This window comes from Lissotriton vulgaris, chromosome 3_1 (assembly GCF_964263255.1).
Source record: "Lissotriton vulgaris chromosome 3_1, aLisVul1.2, whole genome shotgun sequence".
NCBI lineage: Eukaryota > Metazoa > Chordata > Amphibia > Caudata > Salamandridae > Lissotriton > Lissotriton vulgaris.
In genome coordinates, this window is record NC_141689.1 from 2,006,195,356 (window position 1) to 2,006,213,239 (window position 17,884).

Below are 17,884 nucleotides of genomic sequence, written 5' to 3' on the forward strand. Positions count from 1 at the left end.
AAGACAGTAATACGAGCTTATGCGGTCCAAAGCAATAAAATATACAATGTTTAAACATATGTTGTGTTCCCATTTACTGTGCTCTTATGTTTATAGCTTGTGACACCACAAGGTAGCTCAACACCTATTACCTAACACCTTAACAATTAGCTTGGTCTATTAGTAGTATTCTCACTAGTGGCCTACCTCTGGGTTCAGTTGTGATGGCAATTCTATAGTGACTTAATGAGTATTGAACAACCTATGGCGGATCAAAAGAGAAGGAGGAAGCATCCAGAGCAGACCAGAGTTTTTAGTTTGTTAGGTGCCATGGGGAAGAGTGCAGAGCAGAGTTATCTGTCCCTCTAATGCATGACAGCCATTCCTTCCACATAGCGAATGAAACCTCTGAAGCACTCTTCCATTTGCACAAAACAACTTTGCACGCTAGTGTAAGTAGTAGATCAAGTAGTTGACGATCATGATCTCTTGATAACATCGGGTCAATGGCACCCAGAATTATGTAGATAAATTCTCTCTTTGGCTTAATCTTAAATATGTGCTCTATGTAGTCAAAGACGTTAGACCAATATTTGTGAAGTAAGGGACATTGGAAAAGCATGTGTGGTAGATCTCCTTCAGTAAGGGAGCAATTCCAGCATGTGGGGGTGTCTCTTAGATTAAGCTTAAATAATTTTTGGGGGGTCCAGAAAACCCTGTTAATTAGCATATATTTGGTTTGGGAAAGGATCGGGGACACCTTGTGTGTAAGTGCTGAAGCATGAATCTTATCCCAGTTAAGGTCTATGCCCGTAGTGTTAGGTTCTTCTTCCCACTTAACTTCATTGCGTCTTTGTAGTTTGCCTAGTGCCGGTGATAGCATTTTGTACACCTTCGAGACGAAGTGACCTGTTGTCTGGAGGCGTGGGAGTAGTGATTTTAACCAAGGATCTGAGAGTGTGAACGAGCGTGTGGATAAGGCTGATTTCAACTTCAGGAATGCATAGAAGTCAATTGGCTGGAGGGAATGTTTAGTCTGAATCGTAGAGAACGGCAGTGGCAGGTAACCATCGTATAGATCTGAGACCATGTTAATGCCTTTAACTGACCAGTGTTCCCAAAAGGGTGAAGTTCCATTAATCTTGATGTGTGGGTTGCGCCAAAGGGATGAGGAAGCCGTTTTTTTTTTTACCTGTAGTCCAGAGTTATGGGAGTGGTCTAGTCTAAGAAGTGCTCTTCTGGTGTTGAGCATAATGTATTTAGAGTGTGTAAGATGTGACAGATCCATGGTAAGTATCGCTGGGAGAGGAGCTTTGCCTATGACGGAGCTCTCTATAGTAATCCACAGTGGTGTATAACAGGAACCCTCATTAAACCAACATGCCCCTTGCTTGCACAGAAAAGCAGTTTGATAGTTCCTAAAGTTGGGTAGGCCCAGGCCGCCTTTTATCTTTGGAAGTTGTAATTTTTTCATAGATATCCTGGGTTTCTTCCCCTGCCATAAGAAATTACTGAATAACTTGTCTATTTTTTGTAGAAAGTCCTCTGAGAAAGTCATAGGGAGCATGCTTGCCATGTAGTTAATTAGGGGAGTGACAATCATTTTGAATGTCTCCGCTCTTCCCCACCACGATAAGTACTTAGGAGACCACCCCTCTAGGCGCTTATTTACTTTCTTCTTAAGGAGTTGTTCTTCAATAATTTTTAGTGTTGTAATTAGATCCTTTTCAAATTCTAGGCCCAGGTACTTGAAACTCTTCGGTTGCTAGGTGAGTCCCGAGTTACCTAAAATGTCTTTACCACTCATATTGTTTAGAAGCTTGAACTCAGTCTTATCCTTGTTTAAGGAATAACCAGACACGTCAGAGAATTCCTCGATCATGGACAGCAAGGCAGGCATTGCTTTATCAGCCTGTTCACTTAGTACTCATACATCGTCTGCATAAGCTGTGAGTTTTATAATGCATTCGTTAAATGGAATTCCTGGAATGTTATCATTGCCTCTATTTCGATACAGGAAGGGCTCAATTGCCAAGAGGAATAAGGAGGGAGATAAGGGGCACCCTTGCCTAGTACCTTGTTCTAGTTTAAACGGTGAGGAGAAAGCTCCACCAGCCCTTACCCTTGCAGTAGGGCAGGCATATAGCGACATTACCATTTTAGTGAAAAAAGGACCTAGCTCAAATTTGTGCAGAACTGCTTCCAAATATGTCCAGTCCACTTTATCAAATGCCTTCTCTGCGTCGAGTGTTATCACAGTAGTGGGCGTGGATAGGAATTTTGCCTTTTCAATGACATGCGCTAGGATTCTAGTATTGTCACTTGACAACCTGTTTTTTAGGAAGCCCGCTTGTGAGGGATGAATTAGGGACGGAAGGACTTTCTGGATGCGTTGTGCCAATATTGAAGCCAAAAGCTTGCAGTCTAAGTTTATTAGTGAGATGGGCCTATAGTTCTTTGGGAGCTTAGAGTCTTTCCCTTCTTTTGGTATTACGGCAATAACCACCTCAGCCAGTGTCCCTTTTACCTCACCTGTTTCGCCAATCTCATGAAACATATTTAAAATTGGCGATGTGAGCGTTTGGGAGAAACATTTATAAAACTTTGCAGTGAATCCGTCAGGGCCGGGGGCCTTCCCACATTTAAGTGACTTGATAGCACATGTGACCTCCGACTCTGATATCGGATTATTTAGTGTCTCTTGTTCTGACATGGTAAGTGTTGGTAGCTCACACTTAGAAAGGTAATTCTCCACCCTTTCCTTTCTCACATTTTTGTTCTTGGCACATAGTTTCTCATAGAAGTCTTTGAACAATTCCGCGATTTTAATGGTCTGAATTGGGGATACCTTTGTCATCTATCAGGGAGTTGATTGTGTTTTTTTGGATTTTAAATTTAAGGTAGGCTGCTTGTCCTTTCCCTGCCTTATTAGACCCGCAGATTTTAAACCGTTTCCTTCTGTCCAACCAGACTCCTGCTCTTTCACTTATTAATTTGTTGTAAGCATACTTCTGGTTTGTTAAGCTATTTAGCGACTCAGCAGATCTATTTTTCAGATAATCGTTTTGGAGTTTCGAAATATCTTTTTCTAGTTTCAAAAGAGCGGCATTATGGTTCTTATTTATTGCAGACGTTATTTTTATGATGAGTCCCCTTATGGTGCTCTTTAGAGCTTCCCATCTGATTGAGTCAGTGGTGTCGCCCTCTTTATTAATTGTTAGATATTCCTTGATGGCGGTTTCTATGGTGTCTCTGTGTTTCTCGTCATTTAGGATGGCGTCGTTGAGGCGCCATAATGATTGACGGAGTATTGGTTTAACGTTTGATAAAGTTAGTGAGATGCATGAGTGGTCTGAGACGAGTCTTGGTTCAATGTTTGTGTCTTCGATTCGAGCTACGGCGTTTCTAGTGATGAATAAATAGTCGATTCGTGAAAATGAATCATGCGGGGGGGAGTAGAAAGAATAGTCACTGCCATCGGGGTTTTGTAGACGCCATGTATCTATCATGTTAAATCTGCTGCATAGTCTAGTGAAATCTTTATGGGCCTTGCTTGGACGGAAAATACATTTAGAATCCCTATCTAAGGCAGGGTCGAACGGAAGGTTGAAATCACCTGCCAGAATATGGACAGCTGAGTCTGGAATAGTGTCTATTTGCTTTGTGAGTTCCGACCAGAAAGAGGGTTCGTGTGAGTTAGGGGCATATACCGTTGTAATGTAAAATTCAGTGTCATCCTTGATCAATTTCGCCGAAACCCATCTGCCTTTCGTGTCCATTGAGGAGGAAACTACTTCCACGTTGGCCTTTTTTGCTATCAATATTACCACCCCATTCTTCTTAGTTATTGCCTCAGAACCCACCAGTTCAGTATAGAACTTGTTTCGTAGAGTTGGGAAATGTTTTGCCTCTAGTTTCGTTTCCTGCAACAGAGCTATGTCGCCCTTTTGTCTACGGAGGTAATATAGTATTTTCTGCCGTTTAATCGGTTGGTTCAGACCTTTCACATTCAGTGAGAGTATTTTAAGGTTGTCTATTGTCGTTGTCCCTATGGGTGTGTCAACAGTGGGAGCCATCATGTGTCATAGACATACCATATTGAGGTACTGTTTAAAGCTATAGTACTATAGCCATTTTGACTAGTGAGACCCATAGTAGGCGCGGGGTGATGATCGTGTTTTTTGTTGGTGAGAGCACATTGCTAACAATTCCGTTAGTAATTTTGAGCAATAGTGACAGGTGTGCACTTTGTAGATAAAGCAACTGCAATAGAACGCAAGTACTGGTGTTCGTGTAGGTAAGAGCAATAGTGGTTTCTAGAAACACAGTAGGATGACAAATAGAAAATATAAGAGAAAACAGAACAAAATATGCAATCCCCCCAACCCCTGAAGCCTCCCTCCACCCTCTCCCACATCCCTCCCCTCCAACCCCAATTGTAGAAAAAGAACATGGCGACTCGGGAACGACCGCGAGGCCGCCTTCAAGCAGCTTACTCAGGACAATTTGATGTAAGAACTGCAAATGAATTTCAGAACATAAATGCAACATATATGTAGACAAATAAGACTTAGTAGAACTTCATCAGTGAACTCTTCAGTAACCTCTTCAGTGACTATATTTGCGCTTTGTGAGGTTACCGGCAATAACATCCAATGGATTGACCAAGCCAATCATTAACATACCTGGTTCACACGTAACAACTGATAACCATACCTGGTGTCAACACGGAGAGTATTCGTATAACACAACCATTGGAAGTTATAGTGTAGTTACAGTGGATAAAAGTTATACTACATTGGTATTAATTAGACCTCATCAAGTAATGACCAAAACCATAGCAACATAGCAAATAGCACACAACACAGAGCGGAATCAACCGACAGTGGGGTCTACGCTTTGTTCTCAGACAGCTGGAGTACGAATCATAGGAGAACAGGACCTAAGTTGTGTTGGAATTACCACAGGATTCGATATCAAGTGATCACTTGTATCCGGATGCAGTTGCGCCCGCCAGTTCCGAGGGGAAACTTCCATATGGCCATCCCCCTGGTTATATAGTAAGTGTCTTAGTTTTTGTGGGTCAGACAAAACATGGGACACACCTTGAATCGTTACTTTAAATTTTGCTGGCCCGATGAACCCATACTGGTGGGCAAGTGATTTCAGCTGCGGTCTCATTGCAAGAAAAGCTTTCCTGATGTCCATAGTTTCTTTACTGAAGTCCTGCGAAATGTAAATTTTGTGACCCTTCCATAAAACGTGGTTATGTTTGCGGACAAATGTGAGAATTTGTTCAACATGTTTAAATCTCATTGGCTTACATACTATCGCTCTCGGGCCTTTCTGATCTTTTGTTATTCTTCCCGGGACTCTATGCAGCCTGTCAAACTCTAATGGCTGGGTGAAGGTGAGGTTTGTGGCCTGTGTAAACCATTGCTCGAGGAAGGTTATACAAGATCCATGGGATTCTTCTGAATTTTCTGGCATACCAAAAATTCTTAGGTTCCCTCTCCTATTTCTATCTTCCAACCCCGCAACTTTCCTCGAAAGGTGGTCAGAGCTCAGGGTGAGGTTTTTGATAGCTCCACAGGTTTTGCTCTCAGAATCTTCCAGTTTGCTTATCCTACTCTCAGATTCTGTCACCCTCGAGTTGATGTCTCTGATATCTTGTCTGACTACAACTACCTCCTCTTTAGTGGATTTGGCCAGGTCTTTAACTTCCTCTAATCTGTTCAAGATAGTCTCCATTGCTTCACTAAATTCCTTTTTCCCCTTAAATGGTGAGACTGGTGTTGGCGGGTCAGCCTTCAGACGTTTGGAAGTTTTCCCATTCTCTTTGTCACCCATTTTGTAGACAGACGACAGGGGGTGACGTTTAATCTTATAGTCTCTCGTGTATAGCCTGGTCACAGATCCACCTGCGTTTGTCTAGCGCGTCACTATTGAGCAGCGCACTGAGGTTTTAAGCTTGCTTCTATAGAGCCTTCAACGCACAGAATTGCGTTTAGAACTGGTAGGAGGTTGTAGATAGCGTTTTGCACTGTATTTAGGGGATTGTTGGCCCTCTCTTATACAGGAGGTATACTGGTGTAGAGAAATTCAACTCAAAGAGCAGTTGTATTGCATACGATCAAATCTGTGCTAACATTGCGAGGCTATGACAGTGTGCGTTCCAAGCAGTCGATTCACGCGGTCATTCATGTGGGTATTGCATCAGCAGCCGCCATTTTGTGCACCGGCTATCGCATTTCCTTGTCTGTTTGTGCGCTGCTTAAGGACACTGTAAGGGCTCTCAGTCAGTATGTAAATATGTAAATAAAGCCTCCAAGGAACATTATTCCCGATAATGTCTTCTAGTACATCCCCGTGTTGATAATTACGCGCAGTAACACACAGGAGGTTGGTTAAAATGTACTGGCCATGTTACTATGCGAGTCTCAAATACGATCGCCTCCCAACCAGCCATGTGGTAATCGCGCACATCAGGGAGCGTTACTTGTGTACAGCCTACCCTTGTCCGCCTTGTATCAGTAGCTCCAGCCGCAGGGGCGAGGACGCTGGCTGCAATCGGGAGAAACACTGGGAAGTGCGATCAATCCGCCATTTTCAATAGACAGATTCTTCGCGCCGTTTTCTTCCACCTACTTTAGCCGATAAGCGCTGGATTGTATTGCACTCTCGTTACTCACGGCCCTGATGCATATCTTGTCGCTGTGTCTATGTTCTTGAGATCATCCTCGGCGCTCTATAGGGTCTGCCTCGGTCAGCGGCGAAGAGTTCCAGGTGCTCCGGGTAGCCACGCAGTCCCAGCCGGCGTCGGGTTCCGTCCCGCTCTGCACTCGCCAGCGGTCGGGACAAGAAAGGTCACTTCCTCAGATTCCCGAGCTCGGAATCAGTTCAAACTTGCAGGATAGCTAGGGGTGATGATCCGACATCGGAATTCCCTATCAGGTCAGGTAATGGTATCGGAATGCAGCTCTCAGCATTTGGAAAGTCGTAGCTGCTCGGAGGAGGACAGAGTTAGCCCGCCATTCTTCCCGGCGTCCAAGCCACGCCCCCCCATATGTAAAGTTTTTTAACTGCACATGTCTGTCTCACTGTTTCGTATACCAGAAGTGCAGTTCTATGCAATAGTGACATGCCCCTTCCGTAACTTTGACAGCTCCCCACGCTCCAAATGAATGACTCCTCGCCGCTGGTCACCAAATATGTGCACATGCAGCAACCCCCAATAGGCTCATCCTCACATGCAATGTTTTCAAGAGAGCTCAAGGATCCTATATAAGGCCCAAAACAATAGAGGAAGTATAGAGGAATTGATAGAATCACCCTCCTTGTAGATCCAGATAAACAAAAAGATTCTATCAAAAAGTGCAAGTGAAAATTTTTAATTCTCGGTTTTTAGAATTTTTAAGTGTAGTGTTAGGCTCTTCCTCAGGTTGGTGAGATGAAGGCACTATGTGCTTTTAAAATACCACTCACACACTAAGAATCCCTTAGTGTCATGCTTCATCATTGGGGTCTTCCCGTCCCTCTACGGGGCGGGGTGTGCTACGACCTACGAATTACGCGGGAGCACTATTTTCGTGATGAAAGACTATGTGTTAGTGCAGTGTCAGTGTGGTTAGTGAAGTGTAGGGACCTATTAATGTGAGTAAAAGAATTAAAAATTCCCTGGCTAGTGGAAAAATATTTTATTCACTTCCCTGGCTGGGAATGTTAAAAAGGGGTTGTGTGGTAGGGCTGTTGGCACCTACCAGGTCGACATGTTTCACAGACAGTCCCCTACTGTCTACTCATCAGGACCTCTGATGGTCCCTACTAGAAGGTACTCAGTTCTAAAGTTTGCCTAGAGTCCTACAAACCGATAGCAAAAATGAGCTGTCAGTTTGCGCTTCGGGGCATTAGTGGGACCAGGGTGAAGCTTAACTTGCAGTGGCAAACTTACAGACACATATGGCCACTGGGGACAACTCTTCTGGCCCTTTACGCAGCTGTAGTGTAGGAAAAGACCTATACATTTACCCAACGAGGGAGCACTTACTGATTAGCCAGTAGAAAGTGCAATCCCCATGTAGTTCCTGTGACCAGGAGGCTGCTTTCCAGTCATCTGCTGCTCTGATCGGTCTCTGACCCTATCAGAGGCATGTGAACTCGCAAACAAGCCCCGCCCCCAAAGTCTCCCTGAGCAAGCAAAGTTCCATGTGTCCGCTGAGATTTTTTGCAGTTTCGCTGAATTTTGCTAAAGGCAACTTCACAAAATCCACCCACCCCTAGCTATGGGTTTGAATGATGTAATATGTGAGGTCATTAGCAGTGCATTCAGTAATTGTAACTGCTGAATTTCCATTTTTTTGCAGTTGAAATTTGTACCTAAATATAACCTCCCACTAACCTTTGGTTTGTTCAGTGAAAGAAATTTGCATTTATATACAAACACACACACACATGTATATATTTATGATGAATATTGATGTAAACTAATTTTCTAGATTTATTTCAAATATGAAGCTACATAACCAATGCTACAACAATATTAACTTAATTTTGAATTTAGTATTGATTGAAGTAAATATAATTAAAATTATTTAAAATGATCTTTCTGAAGTTTAATTACAAACAAATTACCACCTAGGGTAAAAAATATTTGTTATTATTCAAAAAATGATTTAAATGACAATGTATTGAATAATAATGTATATATAATATAGAAATATATATATTTTTACAAAGTAATTTGATTTTATTTATGTATTGTTAAATGAATGTTAAATGCAAAAAGATTAATAAAATATGTTATACTTATATTAAAAATATGTACCATTTTTATCAAATATTTTTAACAATACATTTTAATACTAGGAAATTGGATTACTGATTGAGGGAGGGATGAAACCCTAGTCAATCAGCAGCTACAATTGCTGTCAGGGTGAAGTCACAAGCTACCCCAAAATGAACCTGGGCTTCCTGTCTGGTAGCTTGGCACAAAAGCACTCAGACTTAACTTAAAGGCAATATGTAAAGTATGTATGCAGCACTTTAAACAGTAATAAAGTAGAACATTAAAAAGTGCTTAACAATTTACAAAAATATAGTAACGTTTTAAATTATTCTTAACCAAAACAGCAAAAATCCAAAAAGTAGAACCAAAGACATGCAATTTTAAAGGCTTAAGTGAAAATAGTGCCTAGGGGCACAAAGAGCCATTTGTAGTTATCTGGTTGGTCCAGACCGGTACAACGTCACAAGTTTAGGCTGACCTTGATGAAGTGCGGGCCAGATACAATGACCAAGTTAGGGGCAATGAACAAAGTAGCTTAAATCCTGGTTAGTGGAGTGTTGCAAAATCCTATGTTAAGAATGCGCTGCACAGCACCGGTTCCGAGGAAGCTACAGTGCTGGGATATGGAGTACTGAATTGCCGTCAAGGATGTCGTTGACTAGGGGCTTGTGATGTTAAGGCCTGTGTCAAGGCTGTGTTGTACAATGGTGGTTCCATGGAACCTGCATGCTGTCATGCGAGTCCTTCATCGGGGATGCTGTGGGTCCAATGCATTTGTTCTTCCCACTGGACCACGGCTGGGCTGGTAGAGCACCTTCAGGCTCACTTCAAGGGTGGCACCACTTGGGGGTAGGACTCACAGCAGACAGAATCAATCAATCAATCATTTGTTAAGTGCACTACATACGTGGGGGTTCTCAAGGAGCTGGGGGGGAAGTGGGGGCGCTACTGATTGAACAGCCAGATCTTTAGTGTCCTCCTGATGGTTAGCAGGTCTTGGGTGTGTCGTAGGCTCAGTGGGAGGGTGTTCCATGCCTTGGCGGCGAGGTGGGAGAAGGTGGTTGTTCTTCAGATGCGCGGGACGGTGGCGAGTGAGAGGTTGATGGAGCGTAGCTGGCGGTTGGTGGTGTAGAAGGAGAGCCGTCTGTTGAGGTAGGCTGGGCCGGTCTTGTGCAGTGCCTTGTGTGCGTGGATGAGGAGCTTGAAGGATATCCTCTTGTTGACGGGAGCCAGTGCAGGTTTCTTAGGTGGGGGGTGATGTGGCCGTGTCGTGGTACATCGAAGATCAGTCGATTTGAATGCATTGTAGTCGATTGATGAGCTTGGTCAGGGCTTCGGCGTAGAGGGCATTTCCGTAGTTGAGTCTGCTGCTGACGAGGGCCTGGGTGACTGTCTTTCTTGTATCTGTCGGGATCCATCTGTAGATCTTGCGGAGCATGCGGAGGGTGTTGAAGCAGGAGGAGGAGACAGCGTTGACTTGCTTGGTCATTGAGAGCGTTGAGTCGAGGATGATTCCCAGGTTGCGTGCATGGTCGGTGGGGGTCGGGGCTGCCCCCAGTGCCGTTGGCCACCAGGAGTCGTCCCAGGCTGACAGGTTGGAGCCGAGGAAGAGGACCTCCATCTTGTCCAACTTCAGCTTCAGACAGCTGATCTTCATCCAGTCGGCGACGGCCTTCATTCCTTCATGGAGGTTGGCTTTGGCGGTGATGGGGTCCTTGATGAGGGAGAGGATCAGTTGAGTGTCGTTGGTGTAGGAGATTATGTTGAGGACGTGCTGTTGGGTGCTGTGTGCAAGCGGGCCATGTAAATGTTGAACAGTGTCGGGCTGAGAGAGAATCCTTGGGGTACGCAGCAGATGATCTCGGAGGCTTCGGAAGGGAACGGGGGAGGCGGACGCTCTGAGTTCTGTCGGAGAGGAAGGAGGTGGTCCATTCCAGAGCCTTGTCTTGGATCCCTGCGGCGTTGAGGCCTGCTTGTAGTGTGCAGTGGCAGACGGTGTCAAAGGCGGCGGAGAGGTCTAGGAGGATGAGTGCTGCAGTCTCCCCGGTTTCTAGCAGGGTCCTGATGTTGTCGGTGGCGGTGATGAGGGCGTTCTTGTTGCTGTTGTTGCTGCGGAACCCTGACTGGGAAGGGTCCAGGATTCTGTTATCTTTGAGGTATCGGGTCTGTTAACGATTTTCTTGATGACCTTGGCCCGGTAGGGGAGCAGAGAGATGGGTCAGAAGTACTTGAGGTTTCTTGGTCTGCCTTGTGTTTTGGGTACAAGGTGGTTGGAGTCTTTTCTGTCCCTGATGCTCTGATCCGGAGGCCAGCAACTAGACCTTGGAGTCACTCTGGGGCTCCTGAGTTTAAGATGCAGGTCCAGTCCTTCTCACTTAGACAACAGGACTGTAGGGCAGCAGAGTAACAGGGTGGGAGGGCAACAGAGTAGAAGTCCTTCTTACAGGGCAGCACAGCAGTCCATTTGTGTCTTCCACAGGTCCAGAGGGGTACTGAAGAGTTGGTTCTGATGGCCCATTAGTTATGTTAGGTGCCCACTTTGAATTAGGAGAAGGTTCTGGAGGTTTTGACCCCAGAGGTGCTTGGAGCAGTGTCAAACCCCCTTGTCAGAGTACTCAGGCAGGGCCTTTGTGATTTGCATGTGTGGTAGGTGACAGCTCCTCCCCTCTGGCCCATCCTGCCAACACCTATCTTCCCTTTGTCTCACTGTCTGGGAGCAATACACCAAGACCAACTGCCAGCTACGCCTAGTCATGAGACCCAGGGACAGGCTGTAGGCAACAAATGGTTAGGATAAGAAAATGCCAACTTTATAAAAGTTATTGCCAAAGGTTGCTGCGATTTGTGTGCCCATAGTCTACCAATGAGTTCAAGAATCATACGTTAGCCATGTCTTTACATGTTTATTGAATCAATCTGGAGACAGATAGATTGAACAGAATACTTTATCCATGCATTTTCAAATGCCTTCTGCAGCCCATCCAGGCTTCCAGGCTTTTACATAAGCATGCGCGGTCAACCATATTTCATAACAGGACTCTTTGTATAACCCAATGCATTTCGAACCAACTGGTTCTCTGTCAGGGGTTGCTGTAAAAAATTTGAAACATTGGCTTAGCCAACCACTCAAAAACACTCCCACATTTCCCTGTGATTCTACCCAGGTTTAACCACCTTAAACACTCCTCCTAAATACACATACCAATCAACCAACAAAAAGTAAAAGAATAGATTCAAAAACCTTATTTTTGTCTATTTTATATGTTACATCGACTAGAAACAAACTGTGCCCACTTACCTTATAAAAACCGCAACCAACATTGAGTCCTCCTCATTCTTCCCTTCGTATTAAAAAAGCATTGCCTCGCTCCACAGGGTGCTGCAATATGCGTACCCTCTGGCTACACTGCTTGAATGAGAAAAATGCTCCAAAGTGAACTGAATCTTCCAATATTAACCAAATTAATCCATAGTCAGCGGACATCTTGAGCGGGAGGCACCAGGACCTTTAGCGGTCTAGTCCTCCTTACTTAAGGAGCAAACCTGAGGCAGTCGCGAGATTCTGCTGCCTTGCACATTTAAGACTGGACCCCTCCTGAGGCGGAAGCCGGGAAGTAGACTACTGCTTTTAACCCTGTAAATTTGCGCTGATTACTAGCCAACTTAAAAATTAACTATCATGTATAGCGCTGATTTCTAGCGAGACGTGCACCTCGAAATCGCCGATTTAATTTTTTTTATTCACCCTCCCCCCCTCACTCACTTGTCTCCCTGTGCTCCCCTCTGCCGTTTTCGTCCCCCTTCCTCCGCTCCCTGGTCGATTTCAGCCGATTTCCGGGCTGACTACCGAGACCTGGGCGGAGTGCAACCTCAGCGGACATCTTGAGTGGGAGGCACCAGGACCTTTAGCGGTCTAGTCCTCCTTACTTAAGGAGAAAACCGGAGGCAGTCGCAAATTTCTGCTGCCTTGCACATTTAAGACTGGACGCCTCCTGAGGCGGCAGCCGGGAGGTAGACTACTGCTTTTAACCCTGTAAATTTGCGCTGATTACTAGCCAACTTAAAAATTAACTATTGTGTGTAGCGCTGATTTCTAGCGCGACGCGCACCTCGAAATCGCTGATTTAAAAAAAATTATTTCACTCCCCCCCTCACTCACTTGTCTCCCTGTGCTCCCCTCTGCCGTTTTCGCCCCCCTTCCTCCGCTCCCTGGTCGATTTCAGCCGATTTCCGGGCTGACTACCGAGACCTGGGCGGAGTGCAACCTCAGCGGACATCTTGATTGGGAGGCACCAGGACCTTTAGCGGTCTAGTCCTCCTTACTTAAAGAGACGGTTATGTCTCCACGCAGCGGACGCGCTAAGTGGGCGCGCCGTATCAGCGCCGGAGTCACGCCTGAATCCAGCCCGTCTGCACCCGTCCGCACCAAGGAGGCGCCGGGGGCCGGTAAGGACTCTGGAAAAACTACTCCTGACTTAGATATTCATTTCTACTCTCAGGATATTCTCCTATCCCTAAAACCCCCCTGGAAGCCCTGCCATCACAGGTCCACCCCCCTAATACTATGCAACGCTCTCAATTGCTGTTCCACCGAAGGACCAATCAATCACATTCCGCCTGTGCGTCTCGTTAAAAATGCTCCAAAATCATCCCTGCCTCTGCATAAGGAATCTGGTTTTCTTATTAACGCCCGATCACTGGTTAAAAATAACATCACTTTTAACAATTTTGTTTCGGAAAGAAGGCCCTCATGGGTCTTTATAACCGAAACCTGGGCCACTGACTCCTCGGGCCTGAACTAGTAAATGCCGTCCCTGATGGCTACGCCCTTGCAAGATTGGACAGACAAAGGTGGAAAGGAGGAGGTATTGCCTTGTTACATGAATGCTCTACAATCTGCAGGATTGAGCCCCTCTCCTCCCCGCTGGACTCTTTTCAAGCTCTGCACTTTATGCTAAAATTCACCTCCTCGGCCTCCTTTACCGGCATTTCTTCTTTATAGACCAACTGGTCCCAGAGCTACCTTTACTTGTGATCTCCTGGAATTAATGGAGCCTTATATTGATAAAATTAACTTTACTATTCTAGGTGATTTTATTTCCACCTAGAAAACCTTAATTCTGCGGAAACCAGCCCCCTGCTTGACTCTCTGGCATCCTATGGCTTTTTGCAGAAAGTAAGGGGCTCCACTCACTCCGCAGGGCATACCTTGGATGGAGTATTTACGAACGACTCCAGGCTACTCATAGGCCCTCCCTTCCCACTATCCTGGACTTATCACATGGCAGTCCCTCTTGAGTTCACCCCCTGCTCCTTAACCTTTTCCGAAAGGCCCACCTGTCATCAGGTCTCCAAAAGGAACTACAAGGGCCTCAATAATGAAACCCTAGCCCCGTTTATCGCCAGCCTTAACATCTCATCTAGGTCAGATAGTGATACGGCCTCCCTTGAACTTTCCAATTCCATTGCAAAGGCCATCGACACTCTGGCTCCGGTTACATCTTATTACTCTGCCAGAAAGCGCCCCTCGGCCCCCTGGTACACCGATGCCCTCAGACTGTCTAGACAGGACTGTAGGAAGCAAGAAAGGCTTTGGAGGTCCCATCTAGATCCTCAGGAAATAACTAAACATAAGGACATGCTCAAAAGTTATAAGGCCGCAGTTCTAACCAAAAAAATGTCCTACCTCTCCAATCTTACCACCACTCTCAGGTCTCCTAGAGAGCTATTTAAAATCATGGACAATTTATCCATGGTCCCCCTCCCTGACCCTATTGTACCTTCCCAAGAGCTGTGTAACCAGATTTCCACATTTTTTCACACTAAAATCAAGGATATATACACAGCTCTAGAAGACTGCAATCTTAACACCAATATTGCTCTCCTTCTGATAACTCCCTCCCCTCAAGACTCGATTGCCTTACCTCGCAACAGTATGACAAGTTTTCCCCCTCTGACCCTGGAACTTCTCTACCAACTCCTTGATAAACTCGTCTGGCTCTCCCCTTGACCCCTGTCCCTTAAAAATCCTGAAAGAGTGCAAAGAGGTTCTCCTGCCCCCTCTTCTTGACATCATGAACCAAGCCATCTCCAAGGGCGTTTTCCCTGCATCCTGGAAAATGGCCACCGTCAAACCACTACTCAAAAAAGCCTCCCTAGACCCTACCATCTTAAAGAACCTCCGTCCGATATCCCTGCTACCTGCCCCCGCCAAGCTATTAGAGGCCCACCTCAACTCTCACCTCATCGCCTTCCTGGATAAATCCTGCCTGCTAGATTCTTCTCAGCATGGCTTCCGGAAGGCGCACAGCACAGAGTCAGCTCTCACAGTGGTGGTAAACAACATCCGCACTAAGGTCGACAGTGGTCAGACTACCCTTCTGATCCTGCTTGACCTTACAGCTGCATTTGACACCCTGTCCCCTGCCATTCTGACTACCCGCCTCAGCGAGATGGGAGTGGAAGGTTCTGGTCTGAGTCTCCTGGCCTCGTTCCTCAACCAACGCATGCAGAGGGTTAAACTGGGTGACTTCCTCTCCCCAGCCAAGTCTGTGCAATGTGGGGTCCCGCAGGGCTCTTCCTTGAGCCCCACCCTTTTTAACATTTACGTGACCCCCCTTGCCATGCTTGTAAGATCATTTGGCTTGGAAGTACTGTCGTATGCCGACGACACCCAGATTATGGTCTCCCTCAATCAATCTGTGGAGACCGAAGCATCCAATTTCAAGAACTGTATGGAAGCTGTAGCAGGTTGGATGACCAAAATATTTTTTAAACTAAATGGGGAAAAGACGGAGGTTCTGGTCTTCGGAGGCAAACACGAGATCTGGTCGGCTGACTGGTGGCCATCGGCCCTCGGAGTATGTCCCATGCCCACCCTCGCAGCGCGCAATCTAGGAGTTATACTTGACACCACACTTTCCCTTGATAGACAAGTTAATAGAACTGTCTCCACCTGCTGCTGGGTGCTAAGGATCCTCCGTAAACTTTCAGACTATCTTTCCTTGGACTCCAGGAAACAACTTGCGGTGGCCCTTATCTCCTCACACCTAGATTATTGTAATGCCCTCTATCTGGGCATAAACAAGAGTCTGATTTAACGCCTCCAAGTCGTGCAGAATGCTGCTGCCAGGTTTGTTGTCAACGCCCCTAGACGCTCTTCCGGTTCGGCCATATGAAAACATCTCCATTGGCTCCCGATGTTGTCCAGGATAGATTTCAAGGTTTTATGTCTGACTCACGGTGCCTTCATGAATCCGGTGCAGAGGACATTAGGTCCCCTGCATCTTTCTATACCCCTGGTAGGGTCCTGCGCTCTGCCAACAGGAACCTCCTGTCCACTCCCCGGACGAAGAAGGCCAGATGGGGAGGGAAGGCCTTCTCTGCTCTTGCCCCGAAGCTCTGGAACCTCCTCCCGGATAAGCTCAAGGGCCTCGCATCACCTGATCAATTTAGCAAAGCCTTAAAGACCTGGCTCTTTACTAAAGCTTACCAGTAGTTCCCTCTTCCGTCTTGTGCATCGTTTCCAGCTCTTCCATTCTATGCGCCTTGATGCCCCTGGGCAAAGTTCTGCGCAATACAAATCTATTTTCATTCATTCATTCATAGTGTACCAATGACTTTAAGAATCATATGTTATCCATGTCTTTACATATTTGTAGAATCAATGTGGAGACAGCTAGATTGAACAGAATACTTTATTAAAGCATTTTCAAATGCCTCTGTAGCCCATCCAGGCTTTTAAATAAGCACATGAGGTCAACCATATTTCAAATGCTTTTAACATTTTGTTTTAACATACCTATCAGGAAAATTATTAGTAAGAATAAAATTCATAGTAAATCACACTTACAGCTTAACATTTTAAAACAAATAAGGGGCAGATGTATCAAGATTCGATTTTGCGATTTCTTAATAGCGATTTTTAAGGAATCGCTATTTAGAAATCGCAAAATGGAATGTATGTACAAAATCACTATTTTTTAGCGATTCCTTAATTTCCTTATTTGCGAATTTGCATTTTGTGAATTCGCAATTAAGGAATGATTCCTATGCATTCCTATGGGCCAGAAGGCCCATAGGAATGATTGTGAAATAATTCTCAAATTGCGAATTCGCAATTTGCTAATCGCAATTTGGGAATTATTTCAAGGGTGCAGGGGTGTCTCAAAGTCACTCTGCTGCACCCCATAAATTTGATGTGTGTGCATGTGTCGCACATACATGCCCTATGGGCATGTATGTGCGTCACATACCACCCTCACAAATGCCAAATAGGGCATTTTTAAAAGAAATCGCAAATTACCACCAACTACAAGTTGGTGGTAATTTGCGATTTCTTAACCCAAATTCGCAAACTCAAAAAGTTACATACATCTTGTTGGAACTGGGGTAGCCTGGCCTAGGGTAAGACTAACAATTCAGAGGCACAGTGTAAAGGTTGCAGACCACCCAACAGTAAAACCACGCAATAGCACTCAAAAGAAAACGCTACACCAAAAATGTGGAAAAATAAGTACTGCTTTATATAAAAATAATATTCTCTTTGTTGTCAAAATTTACAGCTTAGGACATTTCAGGATATTGTAGTTTCAGCAATTAAACTTCTTAAACTTCTAAGCAAATTATCAGTTAGATTCCAAATTATATTTCATTCAGTTGTCTTTAAATCAGAAAATCCACTTCCAGAGATGTTCAATAATACAGTACACTTGTCAATAGAGTAATAATAACACTTCCAATTGGTTATCTAAACTCAACGTTCAGCATTAATTAGGCATTTCATCAGACTTCAGAATCAGCTTTAAAAGATTACTAAGCAGTGCCCAATACTGGTCTCCCACAGCACCAACCTCCCTCACTCCTGATTCCTGGCAGTTGAATTATCTGCTCAGACTACCATTCAAACGATCTAAATCAGGTTCAGCAATTTCCCTCTGTAGGCTCCCTCCACCTTCACTGTTAGTTTATAGCTGACACTTCTCAGGCATTGAGGTAGCTCCAACTCTAGAAGGTACTCTTTATTCCCTCCTTTGTGAAGATTTGCTCCCCTCCCCTTTGGGTGACACTCCTTACTTGTAAGCAGATATATCTGCGGTGACAGGGAAAGAACCCGCTTCA